Source organism: Sarcophilus harrisii, chromosome 5, assembly GCF_902635505.1.
Source record: "Sarcophilus harrisii chromosome 5, mSarHar1.11, whole genome shotgun sequence".
Taxonomy (NCBI): Eukaryota; Metazoa; Chordata; class Mammalia; order Dasyuromorphia; family Dasyuridae; genus Sarcophilus; species Sarcophilus harrisii.
Genome location: NC_045430.1, coordinates 4,009,864 through 4,036,108, shown reverse-complemented (window position 1 = coordinate 4,036,108; position 26,245 = coordinate 4,009,864). Strand labels below are relative to the sequence as shown.

Sequence of the window (26,245 nt, the reverse complement as noted above, 5' to 3'; positions counted from 1 at the left end):
GCCGCGGACTCCGCTGCTGCTGCTGCCCTGACTGCCCAGTCCCGGGGGGGCCGGGCCCGCGGGGCGGGAGCGGGACCGGGTTTACCCCAAGGCCCGGCCGGAACCAGGCGGGGCTGCAAACCCCATCGGGTTTTCCTCCGGGGGCCAACCCCCCCCACCTCCCCGCCCCCCCCCAAGGCCCCGCCCCCGGTCCAAAACCCAGGCACTGGGCAGGCCCCCAGGTGAGGGGCTGGGCTCGGAGTGGGGCGGCCCCCGGGGGGCCCCCTCTCTAGTTTTTATTTTTTTTTGGGGGGGGGGGAAGGGGACGAGGAAGAGGGGGAAGGAAGGAGAAACCCAAGGGAAGAGAAGGGGCGGCGGGGGGGAGAGCGAGGAGAAGGAGGAGGGGAAGAGTAGAGGAGGAGACGGGGAGGAGGAAAAGAGGGATGGGGACAGGGAGGAGGGGAAAGGAACGAGCAAGAGCGGGAGGGAGAAGGAGGAGGAGAGGGAGGGGGACTGGGAGAGGGAGAGGGAGGAGCATTAGACGCAGGGGGAGGAAAGGGGCTGCAGGTTGCAGGGCGCTGGGAGGCCGGGGGGCGGCAGTACAGGTGAGTTCTCGGCCCCGGTCCCCTTCATCCTCCATTTCCATCCCCCCTCCCTCTCTTCATTTTTTTCTCTTCGCCACCACCTCTGAGAAGGCCGTCAGGCTTGGCTCTGGCAGACCGCCCTCCCCCGCCAGCCAGGTTTCGTCTGCACCGCATTCGGACAGCAAAGAGTGCCCGGAGGCGGCCCGAGACAGCGAGGCCCCGCAGGCCGCCCTCCTGGGCCGGGAAGGGGGGTGGGGGGGCGCTCGTTGCCCTGGTGAGCCCCTTTCACTGCCAACTGTTGCCCCCGGAACCAGAAGGTTTCAGGTTTCGAAGCAGCTCAAAGGCCGGGCACCGCGCCCAGCGTTCGGACGGAGCCGTTTGTTTGCCCCCAAAGCCGGGGTTGGGGGCGGAAACCCCCCCCCCACTCCCCAAGGCCTGAGAGCTGAGCATGCCCAGTTCCCTAGGAAAAAACCAGGGAAGAATTTCCCAAGAGAGCGGGATGGCAGCGGGGCACGATCCCAAGGCTGGGCACGATCTCGGTGCGGGGGCTGGGGGCTGGTACACGGGCCAGAGCAACAAGTACCGCCACACCGTGGTCCGAAGAGGAGAAAGGAGTCGCCCACTCCGGGTCGCCGGATCCAGCCACGTCTGAGCCCCCAGGCTTGGGACGCCGGGGGATACGATGAGGGTATTACGCACGGGCCAGTGGGAGAGCCCTGGCCTTCGTTGGGAAGGACTCCCAAGCCCCAAGGAGCTCCAAATGACCTTGGAACGCATCTGGGAGGGTGTCTCCAGAGGCACCTAAGTCAGGCAGGCCAGACCCTTGCCCTTTATCATATAAGAAGGAAAACAAGAGGGAGGGGGGGAGTATGCACCTTTTCCAAGGTCATATGAAAGAACACCCAGGACTTGAACCGTTCCTGTCTGCCTCCTGATCCGATGCCCCTCCATCCCGTCATTAGCCCCCTCCCCTTTGGTACAGGCTAGGCGGTAGCCTGGGAATGAAAGGGGCTGTCACTTTATAAGACAGGATTAAGGCCCCCATATTTCAAACACTATTCCTTGCACCAGGGGCATTCCCCTGCCCCCTCCCCTCCCGAGGAACTTACAGACTGGCCCACTGATATCAAAAACCTCATCATTTCAGGCTCTCTCCCAGTCAGAAGGCCCCTGAGGCCAGTCCCTACCTGAGTAGGAATCCTTTTAGAATATCCCCAACTAGTGGTCATCCATCCTGTTTTCACTTGGTGAGAGCCAGCGATGAGGAACTCACAGTTAATTTAGCAATAATCTGGCTCCAATTTATGTTTCTATGGGTGAGGAAATGATACCCCAAGAAGGGAAAGACAGGTCTCAAGGTCACCAGTAAATGTCCAAGCTAGGCAAGGACAGCCAAGGTTTCCTAATAGGCATTCTATTTGACTCTATACAGTCACCTCCACAGTGACTCACCAGTTTGGAGAGAAAGCAGCATCCGGGCTTTCTCAGAACACCTGGCAGCCTTAGAAGTCTAAGCACCTCTCCCTCCTGAAGAGGCACTGGAAAGATAGAGCCAGACCCAGAGGCACGGCTTTGAAGCCTGACTCTACCTTTTGCTAGCCGAGTGACCTTGGATGAATTAATCCCTCCCAACTTGTAAACCAGAGACAATAAGACTTGTACTAGGGGGAGGCAGGGAGGTGATTTAAAGCTCTGTATAAGCTTTAAAGTTCTATAGTAATGGAACTTCATATCCAACTGCTACTAGTAGCTGAAGTTCTGTTAAATGACTCCACTCTCCCCTCCCTGCTACTTCAGGGAAAGGGTCACAACATGATCTCTTAACACTTAAGTGCTAGTTCCAGGGATTGTCACTGAGACACTAACCTTTTCCCATTCTGAGTCTCAATGTTTTTCATCTGTTCAAAGGGGAGAGGGTGTTTTAGCTAGACAATGTTTGGGAGAGGAGGGAGGGAACAAGTATTATAAGTGAATATGCTTTACAAACGTCTCATTTAATCATAGCAACTAGGTGGAAGGAAGGGGAGAGGTATTAAGGAGACTGAGGCAGTCAAAATCATGTGCCTTATCAGAGTCACATAGCTAGTGCCTGAGGTTTTGTTTGAACTTAGTGCTTCCTGATTCCAGTACTCTATCCACTGGCTGGGGCAGTAGCATTGGAATTCCTTTGGGAATTAGTGGGAATGGGTATTGAGGCTTCTTACAACCCTGGATTCAGTAAGAATTCCCACATCCACTAGAACAACTCAAAAAAGTCCTTTCAACTTTGCTCAAACAATTCATGGAAGAAATTCATTTTTGTCCTCAGACAGGATAAGCACAATAACTGGGACTATGATTTTATTGGGAAGGGTGAATAAGCTTCTGATGCAACTTTTCTACTTTTTCTATTCCACAGGATTCATCAGTACAAGAGGGATCACACCCACTGGACCACCCTGACAAAATGGTCTTCTGATTGTTCTCCATCACACTCAACATTCTGATCTTTACCTCTGGGATTGGTGCCTGGAATGCCCCCCCCCCCCCCCCCCCAGCTTTTTGACTTTCAAAATTGTCTCCAGCATCACCATTCTTGTGAAGTCCCCCCTCCTCTTTTTAAAAAATACCTATCCCTTCCTCCCAGTCATAGGAATTACTTACATCTTTTTGTAAACACGTAAACACATATATCTGCCCTGGTACAATGTAAGCTCCTTCACAGCAGGAGAGATTTGGATTTGATGTTATAACCTCAGCACCTTGGATAGCGCCTGGCACTTAGAGCTATAGGTGCTTTATGCGCAATTGTTGATTGATTGGTTGGTTGATGCTATATTTGTTATACCTTCTGCAGTCTGATCTATGATCTAGAGTCCCCAGTACACAGAGCCGGGGGCTTGATCAAGAATTAGGCATCATGGTGTATTAGGTCAAGTGATGAAGTTAGAAAGGTTTGGATTCGAATCCTACTTCAGACACTCTGAGCAAAGCATTCTACCTATTTACATTGTAGTTTCCTCATCTGTAGAATGAGATGGTTAGTTCACTAAGGTCTCTTTCAATTCCAGTTCTATAAAGAATAGGATTCGTTGGGGGCATTTGTTTTTATTTTTTATTGAGTTATGTGTATGTTAGAGTTTTTGGTTATTTTTATTATTTTTTTGTGGGGGCAAATAAAAGGTGGTACTCATCTAAAAATTCCCTTTTTATTGGCCATCCATCTCATCACCAATGTTTTCCCTATGGTGATTATCCACAATTTATCCTGTCTACAGATAGTTTGTACAGGGTCCTTTGCATGTTGTCATTTCTATTACACTTAAGACTCTTTGAGAAGAGGGGCTTTTCTTGTCTTTTGCATCCCCAGCACTTAGCATGTGGTAGGTGATTAATAAATGTTCTTTGAGAAACTGACTGCTCAGTGGTGAGAACAGGTATTGATCATTCTTGGGAAATGCACCAATTCTCTTTGCTCAGAATATAAGTACTGCAATTTGCATTTATTGCACTTAGAATAATCACTGCACTGTGTTCACCCACCCACACACACACACACACACACACACACACACCTGGCACACACTAAAGAAAAAAAAAAAGAGTAAGTTACTAGAGTCAGCTGGGAACCAAAGTGAATTGAATACTAGGTACCAAAGTAAATTGAGTGTTAGGAAGATTTTTTCATGAGTTGGAATCTGGCCTCGGGCACTTACTTAGTTATGTGTCCCTGAACAAGTCACTTAATCCTATTTGCTACAGTTTTCCCATGTGTAAAATGATCTGGAGAAGGAAATGGCCAATAGCTCCAGTATCTTTGTCCAAAAATAAATTAATAAACAAATGGGATCATTAAAAGTCAAAGGTGACTGAAAAATGACTTAACGAGAAGTTACCTAGTGCAGTGACCTATCAGGTTTTACCTTCTTAGTGTGTAAGGCATAGGTCATCTGTATAGAGAGCAGATTAGAAACCATAAAAATGGCTCATGCTGATCTCTGAAAGGAGTGAGCCCAAGGGAGGCTCTCTGTGAAGGTGTAGGGGAGGTGATGTGGAATTTGGAAAGTTGTTGAAGTGAGAGGCCAGGCTCAGACTCATAGATACCATTGACAAGGCAGAGATCATCTCACTCAATAATAATTATCCTCCCTCCCACAACATACCCACAAATCATCCTCTACATTCAAGCTACTGGCAATGTCTTTCTTAAACTAAATGAAAGATAAAACTGATCTCTGTATCCTATGCCCATTATTCCAACTCCTGTTTTAGTCTGAAGACAATAGGAACTTAATAAATGCTGAACAACTGGAAGAATGAATGCATCCTCTGAGAATCTGAGATGCCAGTCCAATCTTACAAAAAATAAGATTTTGCTCATAGGCAAATCTTTCAAATAAGTGAGATTTTCCACATACTCCCCCCTCAATTCTCCTGCATACTTTCTCCAGACTACACAGTAGTTTAGTTGCAATAACTAACCCTTATATGAAACAATTTTGAACTGCTCCTCTTCCATCTCCTCCTTCCTCTTCTTTCTTCTCTTCTTGTTCCTCCTCCTCCTCCTCCTCTCTTTCAAGTACCTAGTCCATCCTTGGCAATGACAGAAGCTACAACCAAGATACCACCCAATATTTAATAAACCTATGTTGAATATAATAAAATTCTCTCAAAGAGGAAGTACTCTTATAAATTGGCACCTTCTTAAGCCCCTGCTTTTTATCATCTCCACCTTTGCAAAAACTGGATCTCATGAAAATCAGGGCCCAAAACTTGGTCAGATGAACAGATATACTCCTTTCCCTCTGCCACTCAAAAAGTCTTCCCTAGTTCCCTAATGCTTGGGAAGGAAGGTTCAGATTTCTTTTTCTTTCTCTCATGGACTCAAAAATCTGTAGCCAATAAAAAAGCACCTACTTGGTGGCAGATATTGGGAAAATCCAAAACCAAACAATAGTACAGTCTCTTCCCTCCAGAAACATACATTCATAAGAAAGAGAGAATATCTCTCTTCCTGAATCTATACCAAGCAAATAAAAGATCAAGGAGAGGGGAACAAGAAGTTAAGGCTTCATAGTCTAACCATCTCACTTGTGTGGAACAATGTATTCCAGTCTGTCCCCTGAATATATCTTTCACTCTCCCTTTTATCCCTTTTTATCCTGGATGGTCCTTAAGTTCCCTTGAAGGTCAACTTTTCTGATCCTATGAAAGGGAAATGGATTCCCCTTGACGAAGCTTTTTCCTGAGATCCTACTATGTGTAAGGTTAAGGAATATGAAGACAAAAGCAAATTCCTGCCCTCGAGGGGCTCCCATTTTCTAAGGGGAAACCACATTAAAGATTTCTTAAACGCCTACATTTATTAAAATACCTACTATATATCAGGCATGAGCTGAGTACTGAGGATGAAAAGAAAACATGATAGCTCAAGTATTATTTCCAAAAATTATACACAGTAAATAGAAAATAGTTAAGAGGATGGGCTCACTGCCACTTAGGAAATTAGGAAAGCCCATTCCTTCCCCCCAGAGGATTCAAAACAAAAATTCCAGAAGCACTGGCTCCAGTGAGTGACAGAATACAGATATGTGCACAAGGGAAGGAGGAAGACATTTGGAGTCAGAACAACCTTTACACTTCCATAGAGTAAGGTGTGACTTTGGCCAAGTTCTTTTCGCCTTTTGGATCTTACTTTCTCCTCTCTAAAATGTGGAAGTTGAACTGGCTGGCCTCTGAGTTTTCATCTGGCTCTAAATCCAGTGATTCTATGAAGCTGTCATAAGAGAAGCCACCGGGGAATAATATCCCGAGTGACCTTCATCTGAGGAAAATGGCTAAGAAGCAGTTCCCATAAAGGTTTGATTCCACCAATATTTACAAACTTATCTCCTTACAAACTGCCAAGCTAGCAGCCTAAAGGCTCCCAGGAGGGAGGGAGAGAGGGAGAAAGGGAAAGGCAGCGGGAGAGGGAGAGGGAGAAAGGGAAAGGAGAGGAGAGAGAAGGGAAAGGGAAAGAGAAAGGGAGAGAGAAAGGAAAGGATGAAAGAAAGGGAAAGAAGAGGGAGGGAGAAGGAAAAAAAGGAGAAGGGAGAAAAGAAAGAAGAAAGGAAAATGGGGAGGGGAGAGAAAGGGAAAGGGGGAGAGAAAGGGAAAAGGGGAGAGAAAGGGAAAGGGGAAAAGAAAGGGAAAAGGGGAAAGAGAAAAGGGGAGAGAAAGGAAAAGGGGGAGAAGGAGGGTACCTTGATGTGGTTATAGCACTGGGTTTAGGAAAATTCAAGCTGGCTGAAATGTCAAGGAGGAATTTCAGAACCTAAAGATGGCTATCACACAATGTCCTCCCCTACCCACACCCCATCTCAGCCTGACATGGGCTGCTTTCTGAATCCCTTTTCCAACATGTCCCCCTAAGACTCCCATTGAGAGACTCCCCAGGTTGCACTTTTTATCCTAAAATTCAAGACAAAATTATGACTTCTCCATTTCCACCCATATCTCAAAAACAAAACTGAGATTTCCTATAAAAGCAGAGCCTGCTAGATAAACAATGTGTCACCTCTAGCCATGAACACAATACCCTTCTTGTAACATGGTCTTAATTTAATGTAGTCTAATCCAAGTCAGCAAGCATTTACAAGACTCCTAAAATGTGGCAGGAACTGTGCTAGATACTGTGGAGATTTACAAAACAAACAAACAAACAAACAAAACAAAACAAAACAAAAAAAAAAAACAAAAAAAAAAAAAAACCAAAAAAAAAAAAAAACCAAAGGAACCTTTCCTGCCCTCCAGGAGTTTACATTCTTATGAGAGAGAGATAACATGGACACCAATGATAGAATTATAGCATCTCAGAGGGCCACTAATCCAAAGACAGAGCCCAATCTATTGCCTCTCCCAACAAATAACCATTTAGCTATTTTCTTGAAAACTCTCCACTCCACACCCTGTCAATGAGGGGGACTTCATGATCTTCCAACGCTGTTTAGTCCACTGATAGATCTCCTTCATTGTTAGGAAATGATTTTCCTTTTTTTCTTTGGAAGGGAAAATCCCACTTTATGTGAGGTTTAAATCAACTTCTCTGGGGCCTCTCCTTATCGCTCTAGGTTCTATACTCTGGACCAAATGGAACAAAGTAGATAATTTCTTCCACCTAAGTGGAATCATTTACCCACCTGAAGAAAGTTCTCCTTTCACTCCCAGTCTATTCTTCAATCTAACTATCCCCACTTCCTGAATGGCCTTTGCAATAGCTTTATCTTTCATTTCATCCCTTCCTTTCTTTGGGCCATGACCTCACCATCAATGACTTTCCACAAAGTGGTACCAGACCAAGGACACAATGCTGCAGATACAAAAGGGCCAGAAAGGATGAGAACAGGCCTGTTCCAAACATGGCATTTCTTTTTACTGAAGCAACTCAAGATCCCTCTCCTCTACCTGTTGGTGGAGCAACAAACCCAGCATTTTCAGTAAATCTCATCAGTGGCTTTGGGGAAAATTCTCTGTTGATTGTATAATTGGAGGTACCAAGGAGCAGAACCTGCTTTATGGCACTGGAGATTACCTATGTAAGAGTGAGCTCCCCTACAGTAGAAGGATGTGATCAGGGACAGATTATCATTTGTCAAGGATTTCTCAGAGGGTGGGAGATTACATCAGAGCTCTTAGAAAATGTCATCATTTTAAGATTCTAATACCTAACATTACTCTATGCAGGCTTAGTATTCCACTTACCAGGAAGCCTCATCAGTATTAGCCTTTCAAACATCTCTCCCAATCATCCCTGCTCTGACTCTCTATTCCCAACAATACTCAGAGCCTCATGTCTGGGCCTCTGAATGGCCCTCCCCACTTTAATCCATGTCACACTTGCTATTAGATCCCCTTTCTGTGGCACCGGATTTCTGATCATATTGGCAGTCTATAATCCAGAACTTCAAATAGTTCCTTCAGATCCATCGAAACTAAACACATCATTCAGTCCTGGAAAGAAACAACCCATAACCCCATTCTCTTCCTATATTTGACTTCATGACTAGTCCCTTCTCCTCCATTTCCTCATTCATAAAACAAAAAAGTTATATTTGAGATCCTCTAAGCTCCTTTCCCTGTCTGACATTTTGGGATATTATGATTGAGTCAGAAGAGATTGGCAGAGGACATGGCATCCATCCACCTGCCACAAGGCTCTGTCCATGGTTTATGGACTCCCCGCCTCAATATCCTCCTCCGCACCATCTTTAGCTTACACTTTATTCCCACCTTCTCAGAGGGAAGACAATTGTTGCTAGTGTGTATGGGGGAAGATGGAAGAAGCCAGCTGAAATCAAACATCTCAGCAAGAAAGGGCTCCCATCTTCAATGGGAACTGGATGGGATTTCTCATTATTTCCATAACTAAAATTCCCCACAAGTAGAGGATGATCAATGAGTGGCCTGGGGCTCTCTCAGCTGGGATCATGCATTCCAGGCTTGTTTTCAGTAAGCCTGGGGAGAAGGGAGGAGGAGAGAAGGGAATGAAGCTACACAGACTGAGTATCTCCTCCTTCCAAATGAACCTCACTGCTGGAACTATAAACAGATCCAAACATCCAACAAACTTTCCACAGTCCCTGCTGAATGGAAAAATACACAAATCCAAATCTACTCATTTCTACAAATGTTAAATATTGAATAAAATGAGGGATGCAAAAGAAGACTATGACCTCAATAAATCAACATATATTAAGCACTTTCTGTATGCTAGAAACTGTGATTGATACTGTCGATGTATAGACAGAGCAGAAGCATTCTCTGCCTTTAAAGAACTTACATTCTAGCCATGAAAACCATGTGTACAATATGGCTGAGCAGGTACATGTCCATGCACGAAAAAGAAAATGGGAGGGTAGGGATGGAGATGCTGTTGCAACTGAGGAGATCAGGGCAGGCTTCAAGTACTCATATGGACAAAGACGGAGGATGCAAAAAGAGCCCTAGTATGAAAGTCAACAGGATAAAGTGCTGTCACAGTCATATGACAAATCAATAGAGGATCAGGAATATCTTCAGTGTAGCTTGTCTGTAGCTTGTTTGTCCCCAGCTCTTTGGAGATTCTTTTTCTCTTTAGCCTCTGAGCAACTTGATAGCAGGGATTATTTTTCCTTGTCTCCCCAGGTCTCAGCACAATAGTTGACCTACAGTTGGCAATTAATACATGCTCACTGCCGTGGATCCAGAAGGGTCTTTAGAAAACACTGCATCCAAATGGTTTCAATTGGAGATGAAGCCAGGAAAGTGACCAAGTAGAAATATCATTGGATTGAGAATCAAGGGACCCGGATTCTAATCCTGCCTCCCTTTCTTTCTACCTCTGTGACTGTGGGCAAGTCGCTGTGCTTGTGCTTTAGCTTCCCTCTGCCTTACTTTCTTTCCCCATACACTGAGGATAATAATAGCATCCACTTCCCAGATTTGTAGTGAGGATCAGAGAAATTATTATTTGTAATGTGCTGTATTCAGGTGCTATATAAATGCTGATTCCCTTCTCTGCCTTCCCTTTCTCTGTATCAGTCTCTTAACCTCCAATCTTCAATTTCTTCATCTGTGAAATTGTTGTTTCAGTCGAATCTCTTTGTGACCCCATTTGGGATTTTCTTGGCAGAGATCCTGGAAAGGTTGGCCGTTTCTTTCTCCAGCTCATTTTACAGATGTGGAAACTAAGGCAAACAGGGTGAAATGACTTGCCCAGAGTCCCACAGCTAGGAAGTGACTGAGGCTAGATTTGAACCCAGGAAAACCCAGGAGTCTTGCTGACTCTTGTACTATGGTGCCATCTAGTGGCCATCTGTAAAATAGGAATGATCAAACTCACTGTCTCCCTCAAAGTACAAGGAGTTCTTTGTGAATTTTAAAGACTACCAGAAATGTGAGCATCATTTTGCGATTTATTTTTTTTATTATTGGCAAAACAACAACAACACCAATAGTGTCTGGAGGGAGGAGCTAATGCATTTTGGAGGGGGTGGATTTTAGCTAAGGATCCATAGAAAATAGATGGGAGCTTGCTATTCCACAAAGAAGAAAGACCGTAAATAAAAATATGGATCAGTAAATAAATGGCTACATCAGGTACGGAGGAGGGCTGGTCTAAAAGGGACCCTAAGGCTTAGTCCAATCACTTCATTCTAGAGATGATGAAGGTAAGATTTAGGGAAGGGGAAGGATTTGTTGAAGGTCACGGTAAAATAGCAGAAATTTGAACCCAAGTCTTGGGTTCACCCCTTGGCTGAGTGTACCCAAAGACTGGGAGTAAGTGGGAGGAGGTGGAAGCTTGCAGAATCCTCTGCAGTCCCGGAAGGGCCAGGTGAATGTGTGGGGATGGCTCAACTCCCATGATGCCATTTGGAAGCGTCAGATCACCTCTGTCTGTGGTGACACGAGGCAATTAAGGACCTTACTAAGAAGCTCATGGACAGATAGGAGAAAGGGAAGAGTTGTCATGGAAACTGATTCCAAATGACTGGACTAAGGAGGGCAGGGGTAGAGAACATCAGCCTGAGGGAAGTCTGAGCTCTAGTTCAAAGCTGCTCCATCCTTTCCTTTCCTTTTATTTGTGAATTTAGGAACTGTGCTCCTGCCCGTCATCTTCAGCTACATCACCTCCAGTGGTCCCAGGATTGAACAACCTGGGTTTGGCTGTCATAGTGAGGGGCTAATCAGCAAAAGGAAGAGAAAGGTTTCCTCCTGTCCTGACAAGGTCCTCTCATGGACTAATTATGTCCCATGGACACTGATCCTGTCCTTGCTTCTGTAACCAAGAGAGGTGAATAAAAGCATTCTTGTTCAATGTCATGGGGTGACAGGCCCTTGCGGGTCTAAGATCTACCCATGCAAAAGGTGCTACTGACACCAGATGGCATTGCAATCTGTGCATTTGTACATACATGTATGTGCACATGTGTGTACTGACGTGTTTCCAAAGGCTTTCCATGCCATCTGCTTCCAGATTCTGTCCATCACCTGCTTCTTATAACCATTCCTCACCATTTCTGGAAGAGGCCTTAGAACACAGTCAAAGCTGGAGTTCTCAGAACACAGAATGACAGAGTTTAGAAGGATCTTAGAACACAGAAAAATACATTCTAGCTCCTTGCAACAAAACCCATAGAATTTCCAAACCCAAAGGGACCTTAGACTATCACAGGACACAAAACATCAGCGCTGGGAAGGACTTAAGAATAAAAAGTAAAAATGGTCAAAACCACTGGGGAATTTAGAAGCTAGATCTTAAAACATAACACTTGGGAGGAACCTTAACACGTAGAAAAAAGAATATCAAACCTGGAAGGAAACACAGAACATGGAATATCAGAAGTAGAAGGGCCCACAGAACATAGAATACATGTCTAATCTGAGAGGGACATTACAACATCAGCATCCAGCTTAAATGTACCCAAAGACCACGGAACCATACAGAATGACCCCTGAGAGCCACATATTGACTTCATTTCAAAATGGAATATTCTCTATGTTTTGCCATATATTTTTTTCCGCTTGTTTATTATTTCCTGGTCATATTTTAATGTAGTTAGAGCTGCACCCATGAGTATTGTGGACTGTGTATTTGAAATTTTGCTTGGAACCAGAATATTTAGAAATTCCTAATTTTGCCATCTCATTTCTCCATATAAGAAAAGTAAAAGTAAGAGAAAGGAAAACACTGGTTCAAAATCACACTGCAAAAGAGTTAGCCTTAGAGGAGAGCTTGAGTTGATGGATCCCAACTGGAGGACTCTGATTTAGGAAATATCTTTCTTTACGAGAAAGTAAGGTTTTGTTAGGATGGGATTCTCTGAGAAGCTAGGTGATTCCCTTTCATTGACTGATCGGGATTCCAAGTACCTTGTCCTTCAACTTATTTCTTCCTCTCTCTTTTCCTAATCCCTCCTTTATCTCTACCTTTCACCAAGGAGGCCAGCCAAACTGTCAGAAATGCTCCCTTTCCCTTTGTTGCACTAGGGGTTACAGGCTGTTGCAGTTCAGAGGGATAGAGTAGATGGATAGTACCTTGAGTTTGGCAAATGAAGAGCTGGATTCTAATGCTGACAATGTAACTGATTTTAACCCCTTTAGAACCTGAATTTGTCACCCAATTTATTTGGATGATAGTTTGCACATCTATAAAATGGGGCATTTGTTCCCGCTCTTGATTCTGTCTTAAAGATGTCATTTTTAATTGAATATTTCTCTTCTAGTAATTTGAGAAGGCATAGGGATATATGGGTAGTTTACAGGCACATCAGTAGTGTGAGTAAGTAAACCACAACCCATTAGGTGCAGGGAAATAGAATGCATAGTAACAGGAATCACCAGAAGCATTTAGGAGAAAAAATGGGTTCATCATGGAGTCAGACTGAGGAGTAATGGGTAGACAGCTCATGGCCTTAACTGGTCTCATTCCAATGTCAAGGAAGAGGAAGAATGATGGTTTAATGTGTTAGGGGACCCCTGATCTAACTTATGGTAGGACACGAACAAGGATTCCTCAGAACTGAAGTGGATGATGATCTTTATTAAAAGGAACACCTATATGAATATACTTCTAGATCATCTCATTTGAGAATCCTTAACTTCAGAAAATAACAAGACTGAACTATAGAGACCAGGAAGCTTCTCTTGGAAACTTGATGTGCCCTCACAGTGACAATCATGAGTTCTGCACATAGTAGGTATTTTATAAATATTCTTTGAATGAAAATAATGGATGTTTACCCTGTTCATTCCATAGATGATCTCATCGGACTTTTAGAGAGAAATTATAGATAGGATTTTCTCTCTTTTGCTAAAGAGGAAACTGAAGTCGACTATAGAATCACAAAAGCAGCACATGTCCAACTCACTTGCCTGAAAGTTTAGCCCTCTCTGCCCTTCAACAGCTTGCTTCATGCTGGGGGAAAAAAACAATTAGACATCTATTCATAATTATGCCAATTTCAATGAGTATACCAAGGCACAGAAAGAGCCGTAACTGCACAAATGAGTGTCTCATTGTCCCCAGACTCTCACCAGAACTTCCTCCCTACTGTGTCTGGACAGACACCGGGTCTTCTGAGGTCAGTATGGTGCTGACTGCTCCGTCCCACTGGTCTGCCTTCCCCCTGCTCCTTGATGTTTCAACTGTCTCTCCAGATTTCTTCCAGTTCTTCTTATTTATCATTTTTGATGACATATCAATGGCTGGGAACAACAGAACACTGAGATCTTCCCAGAATTCCAATTGCTAGTAACTAAAAGGACAGTGGAACTGTTTGCTGAATTATATTGAACTCAGAAAGACCTGTCTACATTATTAGCAGGCTGTAGCATATGGCTAACAAAGAATGGATCAGAGGCAGGCAAGAACCAAAAGATCCAGGCTCTGTAACGTATCCTTAGGCAAGAATTTCCAGGGCAGTGGACAGCTTCTTCATTGAGGGAAGTAGTCACAGGAAGGCAACTTGGAGTCAAGAAGACCTGAATTCAAATTCTGGGCAAGCCAAAATTACTAGGTGTCTTAGTCTCCCCATTTTCAAAAAGGGGATAATAATAGCCCCCCTTTTTGCAAAATTGCTGTGAGGAACAAATGGATTTATACATGTAAAGCTCTACATAACTGCTAGCTTTTATTGTTATTGGTAGTGGTGGTGATCATCCACAATTCTGTCATTCGCAGTTCCTAGGTCCTTAACTGTTTTCTCAGCTCAAATAGCCCACGGTCTCAGGGCCCTCTCAGCCCTGATATTCTATTTCTGTCCTTCCTTGCTCCCCGACTGTTACCTGACCTGGCAAATCATTCTTGCTGGTAATTTTCCAGCTGAGTTCTGGAGGGTCTCTGTGGCAGTGACCCTGATGGGGGTCTCCTTCTGAAGCTCTCTCCCCTGCCCCCTTCCTGCTTACTGACTCACCTTTTCTGGCAGCTTTGCCCCTGAAGGATTGAGCTGGTAGAATCAGCTCTCATCACTATCCAAAGCAGGCCTCCATGGCTTTCCCTTCTCTCTGATACATTAGTACTCAGCATTAAGAGGTTCTTGGGTTAGACTTAATGTCTTTCTTTTATTCAAAGCTATGTTTGTCTTTTAAAAATGTAAATGAAGCCTGCTGTTTCTGAAGAAATCCTGAGTAAAACTGCAAACGACTGTTTCAGGCCTCTTCTAATTGTCTGTCCTTCACCCCAGGAATCCTTGGCACTCAAAAAACCTGCTGGGTAAGGCTCTCAGCGAAGTGGGACCTGCTATATTTTTGTGCCATGAGATCAAAGGGAGGATCGACTCTTCTTTTGGATGCTCCCCAAACTCTGGCTGGGTTTGGCTGCAGAAGAAACAAAGTCAGAAGCAAAGCTCCTCACAATTGGGTACAATATTCCATCCTCATTCTCCAGCCTCATCTCACAGAATCATTCACCACACAAGAGCTGAAGGGACTGCTTTCCTTGTACAATAAATATTCTTTGTACAATAAGACGGAACAGGCAAGGAGATTTCCTAGCAGTTTGATACCACCCAAGTAGAAGGCCCCTATTCCCCTCCTAGCTGATGTTGTTGCTGGTAGGGTGAAGTGAGTTGAGAATGAATTGGCCCCTGGCCTCCTGATAGCAAAACGTGGGACGCTGCTCACTCTATATGACTCATCTACCTTCTGCTGTGCCTCATTCATTATTCTTATTCTTTTCAGAGAAGCTCATGTTCGTGAAGACCTGAGCGTCCTTTGAAGTGAGCAGGAATCTGCCCTGGAATCCTGTCCTTGAACAGAGGGAGAGTCAAAATGAATCAATCCATACCAATTCTGCCGGACCTGGGGCTGCCTGGAGGATGCCCACAATTCTAACCACAAGGTTGTTGTGCTAGGATTCTAATATATTTAAAAAGCACTAGAGCTTCTCTAAGATTCACAAAGTATTTTCTTTTTGATGATGCTATGAAGAGATAGTATATACCATTATCTTAACTGCATAAGTAAGGAAACTGGGCCAGAGAGGGTGTCTTCTTACTATGGATAAGCATGGAATTCTGGGACACATGCTTGGAAAGTGTCTCTGCAATTTAAACCAGCAGTCACTCTTCACAGCTTGGGACCATCGACAAACATATCCTAACACACCCTGGTGGATTTTCTAGGGATAGCAAATGTTTACTTAGTGGAAGAATATAGAGGAGTGGTCCTTGAAAGTACCAACCTAATCGGAGAAAGGGGGTCAGATAATGAGATTTTAAACTATCTGAAAATCACCCCAGGTGATCCTTTTATGAGGTTCAAATTAGTTCTTTGAATGAATCAAAGGGCCAGCCTCGGGGTGACCTTTAAAAGTCAGTTCACTGAATCCAGCAGACGACTTTGAAAAGGAAACCAGGAAAATTGACTCAATTAATAAAAGGAGCATGGGCCTAGAGGAAAAGAATCTATAAGAAATAACCTGGAGCTAAGAAAGTGGAAGCAGGCAGAGATAATCACTACAAAAAAAGGGGGGTGGGATTGGGAGGGAGGCTGCATGGGACAAACAGGTATAAGGCAAATGCATACAGAAGCTGTGTTGCCAAAACTAGTGGGACTGTAGACCTCAGGGGGGTTATCTTAAATTTCCTTTCCCTGCATAGAAATCTTTGATGGAAGATAGCATGAAACTGCTTTCTCCGCTGTCCATGGTAGTGAAAGATTAGAGAAAGGAGAAGGGTGGGAGTTTGTTTACCTTTCTCTGCTTTAAAATGTTTACTTAAAAAAAAAAATAGCAACTGTAAATTTGATTTGTACTCAATGATAATATATTTAGGAGAAAGTAATTGAGGAAATATCTCCAGAGAAGAGAGAGGTAGATCTCACACTGAGGAACTTTGCCAAAAGTTCGATCTCTGGCTGGATGCTCAAAAACAACGAACATATAAAGAAAATTATCTATCTTTTGAGATTTCTTTCTAAAGTAGAGAAGAATACATTAAATTAGGGAAATCCATCTGAGTGACAAATCAGTGGTAGTGTAAGGGGCATTTTTGCCTTTATTAAACACATTATGTTCTAAAGTCCCTCTCATTTTAGTCATTGTCTGATAAAAATCCTCTACCACCTCTGACATCCCACAGTACCAACTAGCCCTTGCATCTATGTCCTAAGACTTATCCATCCCCTTGACTTCTCTGTTTAAAACTTGCATCTCTGACATTCTTATCAAAGGCTTTGTCCAGTTTTGACATTTTCCGTTCTAAAGTCACTCCTCATTCTGACATACTCTGTTGTAAGTTCTCTCCCAATTCTGATAAATTCTGTTCCAAGGACCCCTCCCAGCTCTGACATTTTGTGATTCTGCAAGTGGCATAATCATATTTTGTCCATAGCATGCTATGAAACATGTTCCCATTCAGTAGCTTACTTTATCTAAACCACACCTTGAGAACCTGCCAGGGGAAAAAGTCTTGCCCTCTTTTACAGGCAATTCCTACGATCAGAACATCCTCTAAGTTAATATACTTGCTTTTAATCACAGCCTTTCATTTAGTTCTCAGTTCCATAATTCTCAGATAATCTGAGATTGGATCTAATTAGTGAGTGTTGTTTGAGTAAATTATGTGCTTGGACTGTCTCCTCAAGCATTTATTAAGCACCTACTTTGCCCCAACTTTCAAATAATTCCTTGAAGGATAACTTATACTGTGATCTTGGAGTGCCCTGAGAGGTATAATAGTCCTTTTCTAAAGGTCCATTGGACATATTTAGTCATTGAACATATTTGGCTTACCTAATAAGGAAGGGTTACCAGGGTAAGAAAGATTTGGCATCTCTTCCTTCTATGCAATTTCTTAAGGGAAAAAATGGTGCGTCAAATTGGATTCCAACCTTCACTTTGAGCACAAATCCTGCCCAGGCAGCCTTTCATGGGCACCAGGCAGTTTAGTCAATGCACAGGGGACTCTTTATTTCTCTTTTTAACAGGCATGAACCTCTTGCTCTGCCCCTTGGAAAAATGCACATAATAAAACCAACAGGATGCAAGGATCATTTATTTGTATCTGCGGGCCTTAGAAGCACACTGGCCCCAAAATCCAAGAATGAGCTTTAGCCTGAGCCTGGGGAAAGGGGGTGGGGTGGGGTAAGGGAGCTGTAAAGGGAAAAGGCTTGCCTGTTTTTAAATATCAGATACAAATGGCTGAAGGTCAAAATGTTTAGGTTTGTTTGAGAGGGAAAAGACAAAGAGCGACTGGAAATCCTACTGCTGTCCCTTGGCCCACAGAGAATTCTACTAAAGAATAATCAAGGCTGCTCCTCCTTAATGCAGGCAGGTGCAAGACCCAGGTGAGTGCCAATGGAGTCTGAGTGTGTCCCTTGCAATTTCCCCTACTGCCCTTCCAAATGAACACACGAGGTCAGTGATCTCCATTACTGCATGTGTGATTTCCCATTACCGTAAAGGAGAAAAGGAGAGAAGGAAAAAATAATACAGGAATGGAAGATGGAACAGAAAAAGCAAAGAAGGAAGGAAGAGAAGAAGAGAAGTAAAAGAGAAGAATGGAGGAAAGAAATAGAGAGAAAAAGATGTAAAAAAAGGCAAAATGGAAAGAAAGGATGGTGATTTGAAGGGAGGAATGGGGGGAATGAAGAAAAGGAATGTAGAAATAATGGAAGAAAAGGAAGAAGGAATAAATGGAGGAAAGAGAGAGGGGGAGGGTTTTGTTGTGTATATTACTAGCTTTTTCAAAGATGAATAAGCGAAAGCTTTGAAAGACTAAATTTATGCTGTATAGTGTAGTGGAAAGGCCATTAAATCTGGGATCAGTGGAACTGGTTTTAAATCATGGCTCTGTTATGTTAATTATCTCCAATTTATCCTGTCTGTAGCCTGTTTGTACATGCTTGTTTGCATGTCTTTCCCCATCAGATTATGAGTTCCTTGAGAGCAGAGATGGGTCACTGCCTTCTTTTGCATCTTCAGCATTTGGCACAGTGCCTGGTATATAGTAAGTGCTTAATATATGCTTAGTGACTCACTGTATCCTTAGGAAAGATATTTTGATTACCAAAGCCTCAGTTTCCTCATCTGTAAAAGAAGGGGACTGGAGCAGAAGACTTCTTAGGTTCTACAGAGCTTTCTGATCCTCTCTGATCCTACGAATGACTGGTCCACAGTCCATAACTATTAAGGACTTGAATCCAGGGCCTTTGATTCTGAGCTTTTTTCAATACACATGCTGCCTCACCATTGTACAAATGAGGAAACTTGAGCCCAGGAAGGCAACTTGCCACAGGTCTCGCAGCTGATGGATGGAAAAGCTAGTACTCCTGATTTCCCACCACACCATTCTCCTCATTCTACATGGCTGTTGTGAGGATCAGTGAGATAAGCGTGTGATTCATTTCAGTCCTGTATCTTAATCCAGGCTTTTAAAAGTATGAAGCCCTGCACCAATGGAAGGGATTACTGGATTATTATCCACCCATTCAGCTAACATTTATTCAACAAACAATTAATGAGTTCCCACCAGCCAGAGAACTGGTAGCAGAGGAACATGGTTGAAATGAATGGAGAGTTTTAAAAAAGGTACCCCCCTCCCATTGGTATTGAGATTTAGGGTTTTTCACATAAATCTGAGCTTCCTCTGTCAGATGTAAGCTCAGAGTTCTTCTGATCATCCCATTGGGCCTCTACCTTGCCTTGGATGTGATTCAGAACTCTTCAAGGCTACATTGGCTGAGCACAAATTCTGATCCACCCTACAGAACAAGAGAAGCGTCCAGTTAAGCCGCAGTGATGGACTGTTAGTCAGCCAAAGACCAGACTGGTTAAGAGAGAGCCTCATCACCCGAGAAGTCATCAACAGGGATTTTCCTTTTCAGTCACAGCAGCTCCTCAAGACTGTCAATTAGGGCAGAGAGGAGTTGAGGTTCATGTCACTGGAGTCTAGTCACAGAATGAGAAGAATTGAAAATTAGCATGACTCTCAGAGGCCTGTAGTCCAATCACTGCCTAAAACAAGACTACTCAGAAAAAATACCTTAAATGGACCATTCAGCATCAGTAGACCTCACTGCCTCTACATCCATTAAAAAGGTTTGTTTGTTTTGTTTTGTTTTGTTTTGTTGTTTTGTTTGTTTGTTGTTTTGTTTTTGACATCAAGCCTAACCTGCCTTTTTGTCCTTCCCTCCCACCCACCACTGAGAAGAATCACATCACTAAATGCTAATATCTTCACAGATGGAGGTGCTCTGTCTGCTGCAATGTTGTTTAGAGAGCTTTTCATAAAGCAGAATATGATATTACCTTGAGACTAAGCTAAGAATGGTCCAGGTTGAGTTCTCAAGAGATTTACAATGCAATATAAAAATGAGATGAACATGAAAATCCAGCTGATCCAAAGTGAGCTGACAAAAGTGAATCAAAGACCTAAACCAGAGGCAGGGGAGTTTTTGGCAGAGGGGCCACATATAACTGTGGAAGTCAGGGAAGCCTTCGTGGTATGGTTGCCCCTTGATGGCAATTGAGGCTGAGATAGGAAGTGATAAGGTGTCCAGGGACTTCCTGGACAGGCCCAGTCATATCTGAGACAGTCCCCAAGCCTGGAACCTGAAGGCCTCTTTGTCAAGGTTCATTGGACCCTAAAAGCTTGGATAATTTATTTTTGTTTCCCTCACTTACAGAATCAAAGAATATCAGGGAGGGAAGCCTCCTGAAGCATCATTCAACTTAACCTCTCATTGTTCAGGAGCCCAGAAAGTCTAAGGGTTTTGTTCAAAGTTACACATAAAGCTCGTGCTGGAGCTGCTCTAGAACCTCATTTCCCTCATTCTCTCATACCTACTGTCATTGTATGTCAGTGTAACTCTGGCATTGTGCTCAACTCAGTGTGGCAGTCTTGCCTAAGGAGTCAGATGCTGAAGAGTAGCTATAATGAAGAAGAGGAAAATGGAGAAATATCAAATCACAGGCAGTTGGTGGTAGATTGGGGTGGGGTCATAGCAGTCCCAGTATTTTAACTTGGAGACTTCTCAGGGAGATACCGGGTACTTAGAATAACCTCCTCACCTGCCTTCCCTTCTCTAGACTCCCCTCCTTTCAGCTCCTCTAACACACATGGCAAAGGAATCTCCCTGATTCAGAGATCAGACAACTCAATAACCTTCTTTGGCTCACTTCTGCCTAGGAGAGAAAATGCACCATCCTTATAAGAATATTGCTTTCTTAGTCTTACTACATGCCTTTGCCATTTGATTTTTTGAGACTTCCCTTTAGGAAATCCATATTCCTGATAAAATGGAAGGTCTAACTTTTCCTCATTTGCAACCTCATTCTGCCTTTTCCCTCCTTCACTTACTTCCCTAAGTCACCAGCTTCTGTACCATCCCATTAAAGGCAATGGTCTGCTTCTTCACATCCCTCTATGCTAGGTAAAAGTCTTTTATTTTTCCATCAAGTAGCAATGATACCATAAAAGCTTCCCTGACACCTGAAGCTATATTTGGTCCCTCTGCCTCAAACTCCCCTGCTTCTGTTTTAGGTCTTTGATTCACTTTTGTCAGGTCACTTTGGATTAGCTGGGTGTTTATATCTGTCTCATCCTCATATCGCATTGTAAATCTCTTGAGAACTAGGTCTGACCATTCGTAGCTTAGTTGCTACCCCCCAAGCCCAGTCTTCTATATAGTAGTTACTAAATAAACATTTGTAGAAATGAAAAATTTAAGGTTAAATATGACCCATATTCACCACTGGAGCTGTGCAGACCACTGAAAAACCTCACCCACCACTGGAGAATAACGACCCATGGACAAGTCAACATATTAAAACAACAGCAGCAACAGCTCATGGCCGTCAGAGAAATATAATGACTACGTGGCCATTCAAACCCCTGCCAGAGGAGACCAGCTTCCTTACTGACACGGGAGGGAGACACCACACATTGGCTGAGGTTTTGATCTTTTAATGCATCTGCCTGCCAGCATTAATCAATCTTTAGTTACTTACCTCAAACCAGGAGCTGTGTGATACCCGCTAGCACTGGTATCATAGAGGGATGGCAAGGAGGGAGGGACATATGATCCTTTGTAAAAATGAAAGATTTGTTTCAAAAAACAGGTGACTCAATGCTTGAACTATCACAATCCTTCCAGACAGAAGGACTTTATTGTGTGTGTGTGTGTGTGTGTGTGTGTGTGTTTTATATGTATGTATGCACATAAACATGCAAGTATAGTTGGCACCCAAGGGCCAGCCTACCTCTTTCTTCTTTTCTCTCTTTCCTTCATTTTTCTTCCTTTCTATCTCTGTCTCTATTTCTTCCTCCCTTCCTCTCTTGCATTTTTATTTCTTTTTTTCCATCTTTCTCCATTTTCTTTCTTCCTACTTCTATCCTTCCTTAAAAAAAAACCCTGCATCTAATTAATTTTGTAATTGTCAAATGATAAATTTTAAGAGTCATAACTTATTGTATCCAGATGCATGTGAGCCAGTCATAAATAAGCATTTATTAAGACCCTTCTCTGTGCCAAGAAGCTCCCAATCTCATGGGAGAGATGACATACACAGAATTCTGTGCCAAGATGTTATAGGTAGGATCAAGTGTCAGTCAATATGGAGAGGGCAACATGGAGAAGGGTTGGATTTTGGCTGGGACATGAAGAAAGTCAAGAGTCAGAGGTGGGGAAGGAATTCAAGAGTCAGAGATGGGGAGGGACAGCATTCCAGGCACTGGGAACAGCCAAACAAATGCCTGGAGTGGGGAGATGATGTATTTGAATAATAGGAAGGTGGCCAGTGGCTTTGGGTCATAGAAGATGAAAGAGGGCAGGACATTACAGGACTAGAAAGGCTCCATGTTTATCCTTGTCCATATATCCACAGAGCCATCAGAGCAATTTACAATGCATTTGTGCCTTCTCACTCAGATCAATTCTTGTCCACACTTCCCCATAGATTCTTTCTCTCATTTCTTTTTCCTTCTTCCTCTTTTCTCTCTTGCTCTCCCTATTCCTTGAAGCTGTAAATCTAAAATTCCAAGAATAACTTCCTTGAAAAACATACATCAGGACTTTAACCCAAATCTTTTGCCTCTGAGAACAGAATTATTTTCAGTATTTAATGTTATCTTTCCATTTCACAAATGAGGAAACATTTCCTCTCTTTTTCTCTCTTCTTCCTCTTTTTCTTTCCCCTTCCCTCCTTCTCCTCCTTTTCCTCTGTCTCCATGTTGTCTCTGCATCTCTATCTTTATCTCCCTCTTGCTCTATGTGTCTGATTGTCTCCCTGTCTATATATACATATATATCTATATCTATATATATATATATATCTGTATGCCTTTGTTTCTCTGTCTCTCTTATCTCTTCACTCATCCTCTTCCCTTCTTTCCTCTTTTCCCCCCAGACAAGACATCAGATTAAGACATGTAAATATAAACCACAAGCTGAGCCCATCTTGAATCTCTAGATCCACCAAGAGTTGACATTGGTATTTCCATCCAAAAATGAGAGGATGAAGGGATCTGCCATAAAAAAGCAGGAACCTTGAGGTGGGAGATGGTGATGTAAAAGATGACCTCTGAGATTCCTTATAACTCTGCCACCCCATGTCTCCTAGGTAAGAAAAATAATTAAAAGCAATTTGTCTTTTCATTTTCCTAAAATAAAACTAGCTACAGGCAATTATGATCTTGAGTCTTAAAGATTATTATTCATAAAATGAAATGTATCATTTATTTTGCACTCACACACACACATATACACCAGACATCACTGTAGAAGTAACCTTTCCATATTCTAAAAGTATGCAAGCCCTCTGTGGAATAATATAGGTCTTTCCTTTTGTCTTTTGACCCCTATGATAGTGCCAGAGGAAGTGTTTAATCAATGCTTGATGACAGACTGAATCTGAGAACCTTTCTGAAATTCCTCTATTTCTGACTTTCTTCAACATTTTGATTGTGTAATGGGATGGGATGTATTCTCCCTCCATCTTGGCAAATCTCAACTTCTCTGGACTTTTTTGACTGATTTTTTGGATATAGAAGATGATTTTTAAAAATGTCAAAATACTTTGGCCAATATTCTCATGACAAGACAGGCTTAAGTCTAGCTTGGGCCCTTGCTAATGATACCTCTGGCTCATTCTCTCAGCCTATTGGAAGTAAGTTATCAGGCTCTTGCCCCAACTCTTATCCAGGTGCATACAATGAAAACAACCAGCAAACATTGACAGGACAATGATGGATGGGATTCTAGAAAGCACTGGGTGGAGTCTGTTGGTGTAGGCATCCTGACTTAGCATCCTTCCTGGGAGCCATAGCAGTTTCTGGCTTCCCCTTAGCAAGATGAGAAGTTTAGACAAGATGAAGATGATGTGAGTTGATGAGAGTTGAATTGTCATCCCTGACCGTTTTCCTGTGAGACAAGATGAGACTGTTCACGCATAAGGAAATCCTCTTCTCTCATTGGCCAGTATATTCTTTGTCTTCTTCTACGCTAAAGAGCAGGAGACTTTGACACTTTATGATTAATAATTTAAAAGGCAGTCAGCAGAAAAATGGAGCCATAGTTTCCTTACAGCAACACTTTATTGAAAATCTATTGTGTGAAGGGTGTGGGGCTGGGTACAATGGAGGAGGTGGCTACAGCAAGACCTACTCAGCTGAAACATACACTTCAGGAAGGAAGGTACAGCCTCAGAGAATGAACTAGCAATTTGGACAGAAGGACTTAAAATGAAATTGTCCTCTACTCTTATTCTTCCTTATATCTTTGCCAAATCCTTATCCCTCTCTGGTCCATAATGCGATGGTCCAGATCTCATATAAGCTTCCTTCCAGCACAAGGTCTAAATTCTACTTACACAGAAAACTATAGACTAGCTTTGAGTATCATACACCATGGAAGTCATGCTAGCTCTGGGGAATCCCATTTCCATCCCAATGTGGTCAGCAACATGAAGGACCTTTCAAGTGGTATATTGTAGAAAGAAAACTGAGCTGGATGTTGGAAGACTTGTTTTCAGTTTCTTATTCTGTCTTATTCTACCAACTATCTGCCATAGGGAGATTGATTAAATGGTGAAAAGAGGACTGGATTTGGTGTCAGACCACCTTGAATCTTGGCCAAAGGGCACTTATTACCTGTGTGACTTTTCTCCACTCTGAGCTTCAGTTTACTCATCTTTAATATGAGGATAACAAAGTTTGCCTTATCTAGCTCATCGGGTTGCCAGGAGGAATTTGTACACAAGAACACAATATTTAATTATTAGATTTTTTACTATTAATTTATGCAAGTATGGTACAGTGACTAGAGATGCAGATGTGGTCACACAGTGAGTACTCAATTAGTGCTTCTTGACTGAATGCTTGCTTCTATGGTGACCCTTTCACTAGGGTGCTGTAACTTCTTGATGCTGACCCTTTCAAAGATTTAGGGCAGTGGTTCTCAAACTTTTGTTTTCAGTATCTTTATCCTATTCAAAATGATTGAGGATCTCTCCAAAGAGATATTGTTTATCTGGATCATATTTATAGACATTTACCATATTGGAAATAAAAACTATTTTTGAATTTGTAGACCCTTTAAAAGGGTTTCAGAGATCCCCAGGATTCTCTAGACCATACTTTGAGAACCACAGATTTAGGGTTTAGTCAGAAAGGAACATATTAGTAAATACCAAAAAAAGTCATTATTCATAATGCAGGGGATCTAACTTGTTTTCTATGAACTTGGTTTTATTAAAAAAAAACAACAGCAACTGTGTTCCACTGTAATTACTTTGCCTTATAATACTATTTATTTTATGCATTTAATAACTGCATTATTCTGAAAAGGGGTCTATTGGCTTCATCAGATTGCCAAAGAGGTCCAAGGCACAAATAAGAATAAGAACTCCTATCTTGAAGGATCTCGTTGTGCAAATAAGCTATTGATTAAACAAGCAGGGGATTCTAAGTCTTGAGACACTGACTGTTAAGATGAAAATTAAAACATGATGACTCAGTTTTAAAGACAGACACATTCCCAACCTAGAATTTTTTCCTCTGAATTATCAAATGGGAGAGAAGAAATGAAGGGAGGAAACAAGGAAAAGAGAAAGGGAGAAAGAAAGGAAGGAAGGAAGGAAATAAGGAGGGAAGAAAGGAAGAAAAGAAGGGAAGAAGGGAGGGAGGGAGAGAGGGAGAAAGGAAGGAAGGAAAGAAGGAAAAAAGGAAGGAAGGAAAGAAGGAAGAAAAGAAGAGATGGAAAAAGAGAGAGAATGAAGAAGGAAGGGAAAGAGAGAGGGAAGGGGGGAGGAAAGAAAAAAAAAAAGCTAGCCCAGGCAAACCAATGAAGGGTGAGATTATGCTGCAAAGATATGGGGACTGATATGCAATGAATAAAAAATAGATCACAATCCCCCTTTGGAATGCTGTAATAATAATATAGCATTATCCTAATAATATTTAACTCATTCACCACTTGGGATATTCTATAACTTTTCTCATTCTCAAGGAGGTGGTGCTGAGCCTTCTAATGGGGGTGAGCAGGCAGGAACTTGGGGACCACAGTGGAGCCTTAACCTCATTCCCTGACATTAGTCTCCCAAGATGCCTTTCTATCTCTTGGCTAGGGAAAGGGGTGGTCCAACATAATGCTTCAAATCAATTCTACTCATTTCACCAAACACTTACTAACTAAGATACTGCTGCCTGCCAAGCCCCAGGCTAAGAGCTGGAGAAAATTGAGAATGG

General features: G+C 42.8%; 1 protein-coding gene across 1 annotated transcript in view; it reads right to left on the bottom strand.

Annotated features, from left to right (window-relative positions):
- Positions 1-26,245, bottom strand: part of TAFA5 (TAFA chemokine like family member 5) — a 530,796-nt gene that overhangs the window by 349,157 nt on the left and 155,394 nt on the right. The gene's annotated exons all lie outside the window — the stretch shown is intronic.